Source organism: Pseudorca crassidens, chromosome 11 (assembly GCF_039906515.1).
Source record: "Pseudorca crassidens isolate mPseCra1 chromosome 11, mPseCra1.hap1, whole genome shotgun sequence".
Classification (NCBI taxonomy): Eukaryota; Metazoa; Chordata; class Mammalia; order Artiodactyla; family Delphinidae; genus Pseudorca; species Pseudorca crassidens.
Genome location: NC_090306.1, coordinates 92194837 through 92209886, shown reverse-complemented (window position 1 = coordinate 92209886; position 15050 = coordinate 92194837). Strand labels below are relative to the sequence as shown.

The following is a 15050-nucleotide window of genomic DNA, read 5'->3' as shown; positions in this document are numbered from 1 at the left end:
ACCTAAATGTAAATGGATTAAATGCTCCAACCAAAAGACATAGACTGGCTGAATGGATATAAAAACAAGACCCGTATATATGCTGTCTACAAGAGACCCACTTCAGACCTAGGGACACATACAGACTGAAAGTGAGGGGGTGGAAAAAGATATTCCATGCAAATGGAAATCAAAAGAAAGCTGGGGTAGCAATTCTCATATCAGACAAAATAGACTTTAAAATAAAGACTATCACAAGAGACATAGAAGGACACTACATAATGATCAAGGGATCAATCCAAGAAGAAGATATAACAATTGTAAATATTTATGCACCCAACATAGGAGCACCTCACGCATAAGGCTAATGCTAACAGCCATAAAAGGGGCAATCAACAGTAATACAAGCATAGGAGGGGACTTTAACACCCCACTTTAACCAATGGACAGATCACCCAAAATGAAAATAAATACAGAATCACAAGCTTTAAATGACACATTAAACAAGATGGACCTAACTGATATTTATAGGACATTCCATCCAAAAACAACAGAATACACTTTCTTCTCAATGCTCATGGAACATTCTCCAGGATAGATCATATCTCCCGTCACAAAGCAAGTCTTGGTAAATTTAAGAAAATGGAAATCATATCAAGTATCTTTTCCAACCACAACTCTATGAGACTAGATATCAATTACAGGAAAAAAAAATCTGGAAAAAATACAAACTCATGGAGGCTAAACAATACACTATTAAATAGCCAAGAGATCACTGAAGAAATCAAAGAGGAAATCAAAATACACCTAGAAACAAATGACAATGAAAACATGATGACCTAAAACCTATGGGATGCAGCAAAAGCAGTTCTAAGAGGGAAGTTTATAGTAATACAATCCTACCTCAAGAAACAAGAAACAGCTCAAATAAACAATCTAACCTTATACCTAAAGCAATGAGAGAAAGAACAAAAAACCCCCAAAGTTAGCAGGAGGAAAGAAATCATAAAGATCAGATCAGAAATAAAAGAAAAAGAAATGAAGGAAACAGTAGCAAAGATCAATAAAACTAAAAGCTGGTTCTTGGAATAAATAAACAAAATTGATAAACCATTAGCCAGACTCATCAAGAAAAAGAGGGAGAAGACTCAAATCAATAGAATTAGAAATGAGAAAGGAGAAGTAACAACTGACACTGCAGAAATACAAAGGATCATGAGAGATTACTACAAGCAACTATATGTGAAGAAAATGGACAACTTGAAAGAAATGCACAAATTCTTAGAAAAGCACAATCTTCCGAGACTGAACCAGGAAGAAATAGAAAACATGAACAGACCAATCACAAGCACTGAAATTGAGACTGTGATTAAAAATCTTCCAACTAACAAAAGTTCAGGACCAGATGGTTTCACAGGCGGATTCTATCAAACATTTAAAAAGCTAACACCTATCTTTCTCAAACTCTTCCAAAATCTAGCAGAGGGAAGAACACACCCAAACTCATTTTATGAGGCCACCATCACCCTGATACCAAAACCAGACAAAGATGTCACAAAGAAATAGATGAAGAAAAATCTTTTGACAAAATTCAACACCCCTTTATAAGAAAAATCCTCCAGAAAGTAGGTATAGAGGGAACTTACCTCAACATAATAAAGGCCATATATGACAAACCAACAGCTAACATCATTCTCAATGGTGAAAAACTGAAACCATTTCCTCTAAGATCAGGAACAAGACAAGGATACCCACTCTCACCACTATTATTCAACCAAGTTTTGGAAGTTTTAGCCACAGCAGTCAGAGAAGAAATAGAAATAAAAGGAATCCAAATCAGAAAAGAAGAAGTAAAGCTGTCACTGTTTGCAGATGACATGATACTATACATAGAGAATCCTAAAGACGCTACCAGAAAACTACTAGAGCTAATCAATAAATTTGGTAGAGTTGCAGGACAAAAAATCAATGCACAGAAATCTCTGGCATTCCTATACACTAATGATGAAAAATCTGAAAGTGAAATCAAGAAAACACTCCCATTTACCATTGCAACAAAAAGAATAAAATATCTAGGAATAAACCTACCTAAGGAGACAAAAGACCTGTATGCAGAAAACTATAAGATACTAATGAAAGAAATTAAAGATGATACAAACAGATGGAGAGATATACCATGTTCTTGGATTGGAAGAATCAACATTATGAAAATAAGTGCACTATCCAGAGCAATCTACAGATTCAGTGCAATCCCTATCAAACTACCACTGGCATTTTTCACAGAAGTAGAACAAAAAACTTCACAATTTGTATGGAAACACAAAAGACTCCGAATAGCCAAAGCAATCTTGAGAACGAAAAACAGAGCTGGAGGAATCAGGCTCCCTGACTTCAGACTATACTACAAAGCTACAGTAATCAAGACAGTATGGTACTGGCACAAAAACAGAAAGATAGATCAATGGAACAGGATAGAAAGCCCAGAGATAAATCCACGCACATATGGTCACCTTATTTTTGATAAAGGAGGCAAGACTCTACAATGGAGAAAAGACAGCCTCTTCAATAAGTGGTGCTGGGAAAACTGAACAGCTACATGTAAAAGAATGAAATTAGAACACTCCCTAACACCATACACAAAAATAAACTCAAAATGGATTAAAGACCTAAATGTAATCCCAGACGCTGTAAAACTCTTAGAGAAAAACATAGGCAGAACACTCTATGACATAAATCACAGCAAGATCCTTTTTGACCCATCTCCTAGAGAAATGGAAATAAAAACAAAAATAAACAAATGGGACCTAAGGAAACATAAAAGCTTTTGCACAGGAAAAGAAAACATAAACAAGATGAAAAGACAACCCTCAGAATGGTAGAAAATACTTGCAAATGAAGGAACTGACAAAGGATTAATCTCCAAAATTTACAAGCAGCTCTTGCAGCTCAATATCAAACAAACAACCCAATCCAAAAATGGGCAGAAGACCTAAATAGCCATTTCTCCAAAGAAGACATACAGATTGCCAACAAACACATGAAAGGATGCTCAACATCATTAATCATTAGAGAAATGCAAATCAAAACTACAATGAGGTATCACCTCACACCAGTCAGAATGGCCGTCATCAAAAAATCTACAAACAAATGCTGGAGAGCGTGTGCAGAAAAGGGAATCCTCATGCACTGTTGGTGGGAATGTAAATTGATACAGCCACTATGGAGAACAGTATGGAGGTTCCTAAAAAAACTAAAAAGAGAACTACCATATGACCCAGCAATCTCACTACCGGGCATATACCCTGAGAAAACCATAATTCAAAAAGAGTCATGTACCACGGTGTTCATTGCAACTCCATTTACAATAGCCAGCACATGGAAGCAATCTAAGTGTCCACTGACAGATGAATGGATAAAGAAGATGTGGCATATATATACAATGGAATATTACTCAGCCATAAAAAGAAACAAAATTGAGTTATTTGTAGTGAGGTGGATGGACCTAGAGTCTGTCATACAGAGTGAAGTTTCAGAAAGAGAAAAACAAATACCGTATGCTAACACATATATATGGAATGTTAAAAAAATTTTTTAAATGGTTCTGAAGAACATAGGGGCAGGACAGGAATAAAAACGCAGACATAGATAATGGACTTGAGGACCCGGGGATGGGGAAGGGTAAGCTGCGATGAAGTGAGAGAGTGGCATGGACATATATCCACTACCAAATGTAAAATAGATAGCTAGTGGGAAGCAGCTGCATAGCACAGGGAGATCAGCTTGGTGCTTTGTGACCACCTAGAGGGGTGGGATAGGGAGGATGGGAGGGAGATGCAAGAGGGAGGAGATATGGGGATGTATATCTGATATATTATGTATGGCTGATTCACTTTGTTATACAGCAGAAACTAACACACCACTGTAAATGAATTATACTCCAATAAAGATGTTAAAAAAAAAAACCTTTTTTAACCACCACTACCACTGCCCTGTGGAGCTGGATTTCTTAATGAGTGGCAGGAGAATGTTTACCTGTCACCGTGTGTGCATCCACACGTATGCACATTACTGGGCTGAACTGTTCCCCTTGGGGAAAGTGTCCTGTGATGCAATACGTTTCTTTCCTTCCTGGATCCATCAGGAGTCTTGGTTAAAAGCAAGATAAACAATTTGAACTGCTAACACAAGAAGGAAATTTAGCAGAGATGGGAGATTGACAAACTAAATTTGGATGGGTGACAGGAATGGCATGAAGGCACAGGCATGAAAAACTGGCAGAAACCAGGGGAATTCCGGAGGTTGGCCAACAAGATTCATGACTGAGTAGCAACCACTGGTCCAGCCTCTTCACGCTGCTGCTGCTGCCGCCACCGTCACTCTGATCAATCTCATGGCCAATCTCTTTCTCTCCATCCTTGCTACTTTCTGGAGAAACAAAGCCCCAGAAATGAGCATATAATTGGCCCAACTTAGACGACATCTCTTCCTGAAGAATTCTGGGGGATTGAGAGGTGGAGAATTGTAGAAGGATCTGGCCCTGGGAATTACCAGGTCCTCACAGAATGAAAAATTCCCTCCAAAGAAATGTGGAGGTATGAATACAAATATCTTCTAGAAAAGCCACCTTTGTCCAGTAGTCATTTTACTGATGGAGAAGGTTCAGAGAGGTTATTCAATGACTGTGTGTCAGGTCTCCTGGCTCTCAACCCCATGTTCACTCTGCTACACAAAACCCAGTGGTTTATAAAATCATAAGCTGTTTCTGCAGCTTTAAACCGTGTCTCAGGTGGGGACAGAAGGGACTGATGCTACGGAGAGCAATTATCTGTCTTCAGGCTCTTTTCATTATATAAGCTCAGCACATAAGAATAAATAATGCTAGAGTGTAGCTGACCTTCAGTACATGACAGGAGAATCTCATTACTGCAAAACCCTTGGTGATATACAGAGAGGACTGGCTACAATACACTGCGTTTTCAATAATGGTTATTAAGCATTCCTGTATCTAATTGCTTTTTTTTCTTATAGCACAATAAAAAATAATTTTCTTTGCCAAAATTTGCCTGGTTTCTCAACTAAACCTCTATCTCACTCCCTGTTTCCTCTTTTCTTCTTTGTTTAAAACTGACACTAGTGAGGTCTTTTGAATTTATAGACCCAGACAAGAACACCCTTTCTATTTTTCCCCAAGTAAGTTTCCTGTGCCTATTTGAAAACCAATATTAAAAAAAACTATTGTTATGATATAACTCCAAATGTTAGAGTTGGGAGGAGTCTTGGAGGAGCACTACTCTGAGCTCCTCATTTTACAAGGGGGGAAACTGAGGCTTAGAAATGATATGCCAGGTGGGTCAAGGCAGAGACTGGCCAAATGCCATCAAAGACTATGCTATGCTCCCTGAGTTGAGATTTCCTTGGTCCTCTTATGTCCAACTATTGTCACCAACTGTGTCTGGACAGAAACCATTCAGGAAGTTTCTTGAAGGACCTGAGATATTATCTAATCCAGAAGTGATAAGTAGTGGCGAAAGGAGCAAATCCTACCCCATACATAGGTTTGATTTTGCCCAACAGTCCTGGCCAAATTAGAATTAAATTAATTGCCAAATTAAAAAATCTGGAGATTTAACATAATCTGAATTTCTGGCTCCTTAATAAAAATCAGATCATCTGGCAACTCAGGGTCCATGTTCCCCCATGGCAAAACCCAGCTCTTGCAAAGTAACGACTGCTCCTTAGACAGGTGGGCACACCTCAGTGTGCCACAGCCCCCATCCCTCCCTGTTCTATCACACCCTGCCAACTTCGCTTGCTACATTACTGCCTGTCCCCATTGGTATTAGAGTGTGCAATCCTTGAGCTAGTCTTATTTGGTCTTAGTTACTAAAGTTGCGTCACTCCTTCTTATGGACTGAGGTCACTGAGTAAAGGTGACCATGCAATAAGTGGAAGACGTTGGAAGAGAACCTTGCAAAGGCTCAGCCCTTGTTTCTCCTCTCTTCTCACACTGCATGCTCTCTCTAGGTGATTCCACACAGCCCAGGTCAGGGCACCCCAATGCACATCTCCAGCCACAGACACTTGCCTGTGCTCTGGGCTTGTATATCCAGCCACCCACCTTGGGCAAGTCGCTTAACCTTTCAGTGCCTTCATTTCCTGATCTGTAATATGGGGACAGTGAGAGTACTTTTCCGCCATATCGTTATTATGAGAATTATACAGACAATTGTTAATATATGTGAAAACATTTGAAGAGAGCCTGGCATTGTTGTTATAGGATGTGTAACAGGTCGCTCGAATGTCAACAAGAGAGGCTTCATTTCCCTCTGCCTCCAGCCTGTTCCTCTGTAGTCTTCCCCATGTTGGCAATAGCACCATTATCCCATGGGTAGCTCAAGGTAAACACCTAGGAGTCATTCTTCATTCATCCATTTTCCTCATCCCCTAAATCCAATCCATCATCAAGCCTTTTCATGATACTCTCAAAATGTATTTCAATCAGGCCACTCTCCCCATCTCTGCTGTCACCGCCTTGGTCTAAGCCCCCATCATCGCTTGCCTGGACTTCTGTATAGCCTCTTCGCTATGCACTGAATTATGTACCAGCCCCCGGCCCCCCATTCATACCGAACCCATAGTGTGATGGTATTTGGAGATGGGGTCTTTGGTAGGTAATCAGGTTTAGATGAGATGATGGGGATGGGGACCTCACAATAGGATTAGTGTCCTTAGAAGGAGAGATACCAGAGAGCTTGCTCTGTCTCTACCCACCATGTGAGGACATAGGGAGAAGGCAACAGTCTACAAGCCAGCATGAGAGCTCTCACCAGAAACTGACCCTGCTGGTGCCTTGATCTTGGACCTCTAGCTTCCAAAACTGCGAGAAAATATATTTCTTTGTTTAAGCCACACAGTCTATAGTATTCTGCTATGGCAGCGCAAGCAGAATTAGACTAAGACACCTCCTAACTGGTCACCTTGCTTCCATTCTTTCTCTTCTAAAATTCATTCTCCACACAAAAAGCCAGAGTGGTCTTTTAAAACTGTCACAGTCCCGCTCAAAACCCTTCACTGGCTTATTTTTGTCCTTACCACGAAACTGGAGCTCCTCACTCTGGCGCACACGGCTCTGGGTGACTTAGCTTTCGTCCACCTCTCTGGCCATGGCCCACTCTCCGCCTGCTCAGTGCACTGGGCCATCCTAGAATACAGTTCCAGCCTCAGAACCACGGAGCATTTGCTGCCCCCTGTCCTCAATGCTCTTCCTCCAGCCCTGGAATCGCTTTTATCCTCCATCTCCTGGTTCAAAGTGGCCTCCGGGACCATCCCATTTATAGCATCCCCGGCTCCCTTTCTTAATCACCCCCACCCGTAATGCTCACAACAATCTGACATTATCTTTTGATGTGTTTATTTGCATATAGCCTTCCCCAACCCCCACCTCACGCAAAGTCCATGTGGGCGAGAGACTTTTGTCTAGTTTCCCCATGCACCCCTGGCGTTAAGTGCCTAGCACACTGCCTGAGGCATTTGCGGTGGGATTTCTGAAGGAGCCTCTTGAGGGCCAGGGAGGTCAAGTGACTTTCTCAAAGCTGGCTTCCAGGGATTCTGCACTCTTCACACTCCCCGAGGGGCGTCTAGACGCTCTTGGGATGGAGAATTATTACCTTTCTCGGCTGCCTGAGCCGTGTGAGAGCTGAGTCTAGAAGTACTTTTCCGGCTTGAAGAGACGAGGAGCTGGGGGGGTGAAGGCAGGAGGGGCGGCAGGGCTGGAGCCTCCTGTGGGCGGGGCCTGGCTGCCCGAGCCAATGGGGCGCTGCGGCGCGGGGAGGCCGGGCGGCCGAGAGGAGACGCTAGCGCGCGGTGGGGGGCGGAGGTTGAGTTCCCGGACCTGAGCGGATCAGCCGGCGGGCGCCGCGGCATAGGCATCCACCCAGCTCTTGATTCCTGGTGGCTCGCACGGTAAGCAGAGCCCGCAGCGAAGTAGACTTTGTGGGTTTTCTGGCAGCAGGGAGTCCCCGCCACTTCCCGCCGGGGCTGTTGGTGGCGTCCTGGCGCCAGGCTGAGTCCCCGGGCGCTCCGGCTGTGTGCCGCGGGATGCCGGCGCGCGGAGGGGCCCGACAGGGAGGCGTGGAGCCGCCGCGCCACGCTGCCTCCCCGGGCTGCTGCTGCCTGGTCCCGGGGCCAACCCTGGGATAGACGGGGCCGACCCTGGGATAGACAGGTCCTCGTGCGGGGATGCCTGAGGGGCCCGGGAGCCAGAGGGTCTCAGGATAGTGGCTTCCAAGAGAATCTCCACCCAGCGCCGGGGCCCAGGGAAGAGCTTGCGGGTAGCTGGCGACCGCAGGGGCCGGACTTTGCTCTGCCTAGGTCTTCAGACGCCTCCTGACCTGTTGCCCCGGGGCTAGGAGTCAGATTTGTCAAGCCATTTCCTATTTCCAGGTCTCCTGGAACTCAGGAGAAATCTCAGAGCGGTTTTCTGGCCAAGCTAAGAGCAGAGAGACTAGCACTTTATGCAGCGCCCCGTGTATTTATTCAGCATTTACTGGGGTCCTATTGCGTGACAGACACTGTGCTAAGCCCTAGCGTCAGGAAGAAGTGCCTTGGAGGAGCTCCTGGGGCTAAGAAGGACAATACGAGGAACAATTACAGTGCACTGTAGTACAGGGGATGTTACGGGAGGGGATGTTACGGGAGGGGAGGGGAGGGGAGGGGAGGGGAGGACCATGAGCAAGCCAGGAAGGCGTCTGAGAGGAGGTGACTATTGAGTGGGGACTGGAGAAGTAGGAGGATTTGCCAGGCTGAAAGCTGTGTGGACTGGTTTGTGTGTGTGTGTGTGTGTGTGTGTGTGTGTGTGTGTGTGTGTGTGATGGGATAGCAGGAATTCCAGATAGATTTTCCTGTGCAAAGGTAAAGAAACTGAAAAAGGCCAGTATCCTGACTTAGAACATCAGATAATCCTATATCAGCTAATCAAATAGGACCACAAAAGGTGGGTAGGAAATGAGCTGTTAACATGGCAGGAGCTAAAACATGCACAGAACTTAAAATGCAGCCTTAGACTATATAGAATATTGTCCTGGGGTCAAGAAGGGCAGTGGAAGAATTCTGGCAGCGCTGTGGACAATGGATGGAGACTGGAGCAGTAGAAAGCTGGTAAGTCGTAGTTCATATTTTGGATGGTGCTGCAAATACTCCGATCCCTAAAGGCAGCCCCATCTGCCCAGGAGCCCTGCTCCCTGGCTTCCAGGCATGGATCATTCAGGCAGGGAGATGTTGCCCATGTGATTGCTTGCCTCTGCAACCTGCAGATCATCTTTATATTGTTTCTGGAGGCTTTGACCTGGACCTTGTCATCAGGGATGCCCCCTGGAGGACTGTGAAGGGTACCTCTGCCTGCCCTTTCTGATGTGGTTTCCCCTCTCCCTGGGCTCCTCCTTCTGCTTCACAGAGACACAGCCTCAGCTGTTAGAGGCTGTCGTGAAGAGCAAGGTCTTGCCGGGGAGTCAAACCCGAAAGTCACTTTGACCATGTGTCTTGGGGACATTATCAACCTTTCTGAACCTCAGTTTTCTGACTTAAAAGGAAGTCATCATCCCCACCTGTCATCGGTTGGGTTCCCTGGAAAAAGACTTGGAGGCTCTGAGAGTTGTGTGTAGGAGGATTCTTGGGGAATGGTCTCCGTCTCCAAGGGAGGGGGTGGTGAGGGAAGCAGGATGGGGCAGAGGGAGAAGTTGGTCTGTGATGCAGAGCAAGAGAGGCCTCAGTGGATCTTCTGAGGCATGGGGCCAGGCCTTTGAAACCCCATGTTGACCAGCCAGTGGGGGCAGGCTGCCCCCAGGGAAGGGGGCACAACTTTGGCTGTCCTTCAGCAGGACAGTTCCTGAAGCAGAACTCAGCTGGGAGCCATGCATAGCCAACACTCCCAGCAGCCGGCACAAGGGAGTAAGTGGTGCCTCGGTCTTGGGGGGACCGAGAACTGTAGCACGGCAGCCACCTTACAGCATGGGCTTGGGAAGTGGCTGAGATGACTGACAGAAGGTGCGCAGTGCAGAACAGGCATTTAAGAAGTGTTCCTTTTCTCATCTTTAAACTTCTTGCCTGTGCCTGAAAATGGATTTTGGAGTTTGAATTGAGTAGATCAGCTTCTGTGAGGAAAGAACCTTTCATGATAATGGCCACAATGACTACTATTGAGTGTCTGTTTTGCATATGCATTCTCTCCTAGCTACCCAGTAATACTCCAACTTAGGTACTTTTATTCTTATTTTACAGTTACATGTACAGTTAGTGTTTTCTAAAACCCAACAGAGTAGGTGTCCTTTTGCCACAAAATAATAACAATAACGACAACAGCAAAAATGATAATGACTTGTAACAGTCTATGCAGTGATTTCATAGGTGGATTGATTAAGTAATTAATAATTAAGTCATCAATGCGCATTGAGTGTCTCCTAAATGGTCGGCACTGTCCTAGGCGCTGGGAATACAGTTCTGTCTGTTAGGGTAGACAGAGACTGACATTAAATGCTTTGATTCCTCCAAAGCAAACATTGAAGGATGGACCGTTGCATAGCCAGGGTGTGATGGAGAGTAACAGGCTGTCTTCCCAATTGACTCTTTCTCACTCTTCGGTTTCAATATAACCACCTCAAAAAGGCCTTTTGGACCATCCTGTGAAAAGCAGTTCCCCTCTCTTTTACTCCCCCTTCATCACACTTGCTTATACATTTTATTTACTTCCCTGTCATTGGTCGTCCCCACTAGACTGAAGGCTCCAGGAGATCATACATCACTTTATCCTAGCACAGTGTTTAGCATGTATTTATTGAATGAGTGAAGTGAATGAAGGGTAGATCTGCTTAGAAGAGTGATATCACCAGTAAGAGATATTTACACTGAGATCTAAGGGATGAGGAAGATCCAGCAATGCCAAGGTCAAGAGGCAGAGAGAACAGCTTGTTCAAGGACCACGAGGTGGAGGAATGGAGCATGGCATGATTGGGGAGCAACCTGAGATGAATTTGGAGAAATAGATGGTGCCTTGGAAGGCCATGCTGAGCTTGGATTTTACTGAAAGTGCAATGAAAAGTCAGTGAGGGATTTTAAGCCTAGTAATGACCTGGCGTTATAAATACAGTATATAATTGTTTGTTGTCTGTCATGCCTCTGGCAGGCAAGCTCCGTGAAGAAAAGTGCTCAGTAAATATTGCTGAAGTGAATGGGTGATGGTGTTTATGCAGCTACCAGGTGAAAAACAGAGTAGGGAGAAGAATGGGACCTTGTCACAAATGGGGAGTTTGGTGAGAGAGGTGTTGGTATCCTGGCTGCAGGCTAGCAATAGTGTTGGAAAAGTAGAAGAATTGGAGCTGTATTTGGGGTGTTAAATGGACAGGACTTGCTGATACATTACGTGTCAGGAATATGGGAAAGGGAAGGGTCAAGGATGACCCCCCAGGTTTATGGTTCAAGATTGGGTGGATGTCAGATGTCCATCAACAGGGTAATGGATAAACAAAATGTGGTAAATACTTACAATGGAATATTACTCAGCCATAAAAAGGAATGATGTACTGATACATGCTACCATGTGAATGACCCTTGAAAACATGCTAAGTGAAAAAAGCCAGACACAAAAGGTCACATATTACATGATTCTGTTTATATGAAGTATTCAGAATAGGCAAACCCACAGAGACAGAAAGCAGGTTGGTGTTGGCCAGGGGCTTGTGCAGAGAGGGAAGAAGGCTAAGTGGGGCATGACTGTGTAAAGGGTAAGTGGTTTCCTTTTAGGGTGATGAAAATGTTTTGGTACTAGGTAGAGGTGGTGGTTGCAGAATATTGTGAATGTATTAAATGCTACTGAGTCGTATACTTTCAAAAGGTTAATTTTACTTTATACGAATTTCACCCCAATTACCAAAAAAAAAAAAAAAAAAAAAGATTGGTGGATGGGAGCACCAGAGAGTGGAGATGCGGAACAGGCTGTGGTCAGGGGAGAAAATCCACATGCTCTCTTGGAGATGGCCTGGAAGACATCCACACAGAGCCTAGGGGGGACATCTGGACTGGAGAAATAAATAAGGGAGTTGTCAGCACTTAGATGTCAGCCAGTAAAATAGGTGGAATCTAGGGAGAGAGAGAGTGTAGAGGAGCACATCCGAGCCTGGATCATTCTTTAATTTGATCCTCATAACTGCCTATGAGGAAGGTGCTCCTGTTCTCATTTTCAGGTGAGGAAACCAAGGCCCCCTAAGAATGAACTTGCCCAAGGTCAGACAATTTGTTCCTGTCTTTCCCCTGGCTTCCAGTCCTTTGCCTTTCACACCTCAGCGTGATGCTATTTAGAACTTCAGCAAAGACCTTCCCTCCCTTCCTCCCTCCTGCCTCTCTCCTTCCATCCTCCCTCCTTCCCTCCTTTCTTTCTTTCTTTCTTTCTTTCTTTCCACAGTCATGATTGAGTACCCACATGTGGCAGGCACTGTGCTGGGCATATGTTGGTGAAGGTAGAAATGGCTCTAATCTTGTGGAATTTACCTAGTAAACAAGCAGCTGCAGTCCACTGATACAGGGGACCATAGGAGCCTGGAGCAGGGGCGTCTGTCCTAGATTTGGGGATGGGAGGAGGCTTCCTAGAGAAAGTGACAGCTAAGCAGAGATCTGTAGCAGAAGCAAAAGAACTGAGCCTGAGAAAGAGAATGATTCTCTGGAAGGTTCATGATCCCTGAACACCTGCTATGGGAATTCCCTATTCTTTTCACTCCCCAGTTCTTCACATGTTACTGGCATTTTCCAGCTCATCCAGAATGTCTGTCTTTTCTATAACCCTGGAGGCAATAAGTAGACAAATAGCTCGGTTTGATTTCAAGTGGAAGCTTCAAAGGAGTAGCAAGGTATGGTGCAAACAGCCTGGCTTTCAAAGCCAGGCTCCATCTCTGAGCAAATGACTTAGTCTCTGAACCTTACTTTCTACACCTGCGAAATTGAGCCAGTCACATCCACTGCTCAGTGCAGGAAGTAAATGAGATGATGTAGTAACGTATTGGGCACACAATAAATGCTCAGAAAAACGTCGTCTCATTTATCTTTTGGAGAGGAAGCTTTTCTGAATAGACCAGTGGTCTCCACACTCTGAACACTGTTTAAAATATAGAAATCCATGCATCCTCTGAAGAATCTAATTCAGATGGTTTGGGGTGGAACATAGCAATCTGTATGTTTAGAAAGCACCCCAGATGATCCTGATAAAAGCAAGATCCAGGAACCACTGGCTTAGACCAAATGCTTGAAGTCTTTCCTATGATGTACACAAAAGGGTTAAGCACCTAGAAGCAGATAATGCCTTCTAGGAATTATTAGCCAATGACGGTGCTGACCGATGATGTAATGCCTTTGGCTGGCACTCTATTGGTTAAGTGTATTGTTTCTCTTGCTTCAGCTGTGTAAGGAGTAGAGCTGGAGCCCAAGGGTTAATAATTCTGTGGCAGCACATAGAGCTATTTTTTCCCCATTTCTCTTCTGCTAGGTGTGAGTGTGTAGCGTGGCTCAGCTGGCTGCTGCCTTTCTTCCAGTAAATAGCTGCACCTTCCTCCTTACCTCTTCCTAAGCAGAGCACATGTCTCCATAGTACTCCGGAGGGGGGTGATCAGGATTGTTTAGGGAAGAGAGAGCCCTTTCAAAGTTCCACGCAGCAGTCTCTCCTTGCCACTGGGGATGGGCACAGCTCCAGCTGCTCTGACCCCAAGAGGTCCCACTGGATGAATTGCTAAACGGCCACCTGCTTCTGAGCATTGTTCAACCTTGTGGGATCCTCGCAACCGGGAGGTAAGCCCCGGGTTTTGGAAGGAAGAGTGGACCTGGAGGAGAGGAGCCTTGGGGCAGTGGGAGGAAACAGGCACAGGCTCCATGCAAAGCTGCCCGCACGTGCGGTGTGAGCTGGGCCAGGACGGTCTCCCTGTGTGTGTCTATTTACTCAAGAACACAACGTGGGGCTTAGATTAGGGAGACACTGGTGGGGAGTGTGTTGGCCAGGCACTATCCACAAGCGTGCTCTCGAAGTAGCTTTCTGCCAAATGCTTCTGGGAGAGGAATGCTTTTCTCTGGGGGTCTGGGGCAGGAGGCGGGGCATCAGGTTAGCACTGTCTCCCTGAGCCAGCTGTCACCCGGGCCCTTCTGTATCTTGCCTGGGCTTCCTCTTCAGTGTTCCCACTCAGCTGAGTGGCCCTTGGTGGACTCTGGTTTCTCCAGAAATACCTAAGCTTTCTCCTGAAACCTTAGGTATTTCTCCTGAAATACCTAAATGGTCTCAGGGATTTTTGATTGTGTTTTTTAGGGGGACCTTTGGATCCCTGACCCTTGAGTTATGGGTGTGCCTTCGTGAATTTGGGCATGTTCCTAATTGTCCCATGCTGGAGCTCTTAGGGGTGGTGGGAGGGAGGGAATTATTTTTGTATTATGACAGCGCAGTTGTGAGGATTTTCCTGTTTGTGTGTAGGGGGGCATGCGTCACTGCCCTGACCTGAGGCTTCTCACCTTGCCCAGAGAGGATCCTAATGCAGCGTGTCTGCCCCAAGGTGTACAAACTGAAAAAAGTCAAAATGGGGAGGGGAAACGGGAGCAGAGTAACTGGGAAGGGCTGCTAGCAAGAAACTCTACTCATTTCACAGGGAATTCAGGGAAACCTTGCATTTCGTGGATAAACTATGATGCTTCGTCTCTCTTGCAGCCCTCCCCCAAATTGGTAAATAAAAAGTTCCATTGTTTTTATTTTTCAGAATTTGGTTATACATGGAGTGTCCCCAGTTTATTTAGGGAGAGCAGAGCCTGCAAAGGTTTCTCTCCATGTCTTGTATGACCCCTGGCGTCTGCCACCCTGTGTTCTGGGTCAGGCTTTGCCTGACATGTAGGTTCTTGGGCAAGTCACTGTGCCTCTCTGAGCCTCAGTTCCCTCATTGTCAATCACAGAGGTAGGAGGGGGTCGGACTAGCTGACTTTTAGAGCCCTTCCTCTCTGGCTGTCTGTGCTCTGGATCATGAAGAGCCTCAGAGTCTGAGTCTGTTGATTAAGTGGAT

General features: G+C 45.2%; 1 protein-coding gene and 1 long non-coding RNA gene across 4 annotated transcripts in view; one reads left to right on the top strand and one right to left on the bottom strand.

The window, feature by feature from the left end:
• Positions 1-7753, bottom strand: part of LOC137203003 (uncharacterized) — a 94774-nt gene extending 87021 nt beyond the window's left edge. Inside the window, exon 1 of the long non-coding RNA XR_010932842.1 lies at positions 7647-7753. This is a non-coding gene — a long non-coding RNA (uncharacterized lncRNA). The remainder of the gene's footprint in view (positions 1-7646) is intronic.
• A 69-nt stretch (positions 7754-7822) lies between these two features.
• Positions 7823-15050, top strand: part of SYN3 (synapsin III) — a 458022-nt gene continuing 450794 nt past the window's right edge. For 2 of the 3 annotated variants that reach the window (XR_010932585.1, XM_067697868.1), the window contains exon 1: positions 7823-7941. The gene's annotated coding sequence lies outside the window, so the exon portion shown is untranslated. Of the gene's footprint in view, positions 7942-13431; positions 13804-15050 lie in introns of those variants that run through there. The other variant, XM_067697869.1, reaches the window with a different exon arrangement.